The sequence below is a fragment of the Pinus tabuliformis genome, chromosome 6, assembly GCF_031772625.1.
Source record: "Pinus tabuliformis cultivar Carrire ecotype Pingquan chromosome 6, CPIR1, whole genome shotgun sequence".
NCBI lineage: Eukaryota > Viridiplantae > Streptophyta > Pinopsida > Pinales > Pinaceae > Pinus > Pinus tabuliformis.
Window position 1 is genome coordinate 581,659,902 of NC_142292.1, and position 3,334 is coordinate 581,663,235.

Genomic DNA, 3,334 nt, shown 5'->3' on the forward strand with positions numbered 1-3,334 from the left:
TGTGTCTACATAAATTGAAGAGGCATGTGATCCATGTGGATGGTCATCTCCTCCCCAAAGTATATTTTTTCCATTGCTGATGGTTCTACATGGTGGAATACATCTCCTTATCATAAGTGGGGTATCTTTAGGCAATATCAGAGAGTGTTTCACTTTGATAAGCCATCAGATGCCCTTTGCTGAATGAGTACTACACCAATAACATAGCTAGAGGAATCTATCTCGATCTCAAATGACTATTACAGGTTTGGCAAGGTGAGGATTGGTACAGAGAAAAGGCGGTGTTTCATATCATCAAACACCTTGTAACACCTCCTCCCACATTTACCCAAATTCACAAGCTCGCTAGGGTAAACATGAGATGAGAGTTACTATGCAAGACCTGATTTCCAAGATGCACTTATGGAAAATGGGGTCCACATGTCCAGAACTGATTTTAAACACCCAATGACACATGATCACAATGTTATTATCCTAACTTGACCCACCACTATTTCTTTTTAGTTTCATTTCCTTAAATTTAACATAACTTTCTAATTTTGGCAGTTTTTCTTGGGTTCTAAACTTTCAAGGCTATTTTGAGGTCCTAAATGACATTTTCAAGAAAAATAGAGAGGCCGAAAAAGTGTGAGACCATTAATCAATCTATTTTGGCCTTCCCGTGGATATCTTCAAATGACATATTAAGATAGTCAAACAGAGATCGTATGCGGAAGTTATGATCTTAGGAAGTTGGAGGTTTGAATTACTCATTTATATAAACACTTTGTGTACATAGTGCCTGTAGGCCATAAATACATATCTGTTCATTAATTCAATAATCTCACTAGATAATCATAATTGAAACAATGATAAAGCTAACATTCAGTCTCAAATTAGAACTTGACCTAGACTGACCAAAACATACTAGGCATTTCGTCAAACACATGACATACATGTAAGTTACATATTATGAATGCATATCTGATCATAAAAGTATAAGATTCATCTAAGAATCACTGAAAAGGCCATATACCCTCTCCACATAGCTGAAAAAACACTTATTAGTCCATACATTCATCAACCAATCAATTTCTAAACCATTCATGATAGGTGCCATAAATAACATATATAATGTAACCAACAAATAACTAGTAAACAACCAACATAGGAACCATGGAAACTTAGCCATAATATCACCAACATAATCGCTACAAATATGCATGAATCACAATAGAAGAATAGCTATTATTAATATTTGAAAATACCAACCAAGTTAGGGACTTCCACATGCCACCCGACCATAGATTGAGTTGAACTAAATCTCTCTTTCAACCAATCACCCCTATGCCATATTCCAAGAATGAATGTGGGATCTCATGGAATAAACAAAAAAAACCAAACTAGGGCTTCCAAAGGCCAAACCACCTCAACCCTCAAGCAGTGATTCCACCTCATGGTCGGACATCACTAACACCAACTAGATCGGTTTATACCAAAGCTGTCCAGGGCTCCAAGAACTAGTAACTCCACCCACAACCTTTCATGGCTCCAGAGCATTTGTGCAACCCGACTCTAGGGACTAGTAACTCAACCCACTAAGGGATCCAAAGCGTTTGTCCCAACCTAGGCTCCAGGAGTAGTAACTCAACCCAAGCTGTTCTAGGGCTTCCGGAGTGTTTGTTCTAACCCACAACCATAAGGAGTTATGAGGACCAATCAGAAAAAAATCAAATGGGAAAAACCACAACACCATGGCTATGAAGGAAATGGGAAGGCAAGGCTAAAACCACTGTCAATCTAGGAAATCTCCATGCTAATGAAAACACATAACCAAATAATCACTTGCATACACCATGCATCCATAAATCGCAAGGAAAACACATGCAACTTGTTACCTGCAAAGAAATCCAGCTATAGCGGTTAATCCAACTATTTTGTTGCACTTTCTTGCTTTCCTTTTCCTTCCTTCTCCAAATCCAAGTGAATACTAGAGTGCTCCAATCATGCTCCAAGAATGCTCTAAGTGTGCAAGGGCATGATAGAGTGAGAGAATAAAAGAGAGCTCCAAGCTAAAATTGACAAAAAGTTGTGAACTAATCCTCTAAAGCCTTTTTATCATTGAGGCCTTTATTTTCTTCATTTTTCCTTAATTTTCCTTCAATTTCCCTCTCATGAAAATCTGTGACCTTTCATATCCCTTTTCTCCTATTTTCAATTATTTTCATAAATAAATGCCAATTAATTCTTGTTTGCCTTTTCTAATTTCTGTAACCATTTATTAATCAGCAGTGATCCCCATCACTACATTTTTTCCCAACATTCAACTTACAATATGGGTCCCATGACCTTGGTCTTAGTTTTATTTATTTACATAGGAAATCAACCAGGGGTTGTTACACACTTTCTGTTGTGATTCATACCAATTTTTTTTTCTTTTGCTTTGCCATTCATTATTTGAATTAAGGGCCAAGCAATATAAGAGAACCCTAGCACGAACCTTTGGTAGAAGTTAGCAAGGTCCAAGAAGTTACAAAGCTCTGTTAGAGTTGTCAAGGCTGTCCAATCCCGAATGACTTATATCTTGGCTAGATCAACATGTAGTCCTTGCTCATCAATAATGTAGCCCAGGTATGATACCTTGTCCATGCCAAAAGAGAATTTCTCTAAGTTAACCCACAACTTGTGTTGCTGCAGAGTGTGGAGGAACTGCTTAATCTATTGCAATTATTTTTCCCAAATCTTACTGAAGATGAGGATATCATCCAGATATACAACCGCAAAAAATTTGGTGAAAAGCGATAAGATATCATCCATCATCCCCATGAAAGTTATTGGGGAAATTTTTAGACCAAAAATCATGACTAACCATTCAAAAAGACCCTCCTTCGACCTGAAAGGAATATTCCACACATCAATTGGTTCTATTGGGACTTGGTAGTAGCCAGACTTCAAATCAATCTTACTAAAATAGTTGGCCCCCTTGAGCTGGTTAAGAAGGTCGTTAATCCAGTGAATTAGGTACGCGTTAATTACTGTGGTTTAGTTTAGGGCCTAATAATCAATGCAGAGTCACTAGGTCCCATCTTTCTTTTTCACAAGTACAATTGGGTTTCCACATGGTGAGGAACTTGGTTCTATCAATTGATTTCCTCATTCTCATAAAGAAAGTGACGATAGTCTGGCCCACTAGGTAAAGGTATGCTATTCCATGTTCTTATTCATTTGTAGTTGCTGCTTAGAGAAGTCATATTGGAGGTCATGGAAGTGGCCACGATCTTCGCATCATTTTGAGAGAGAATCAATTGGAAGATAAATTTCCTAGTCAGGAGATGATATTACTACATTTCTTAGA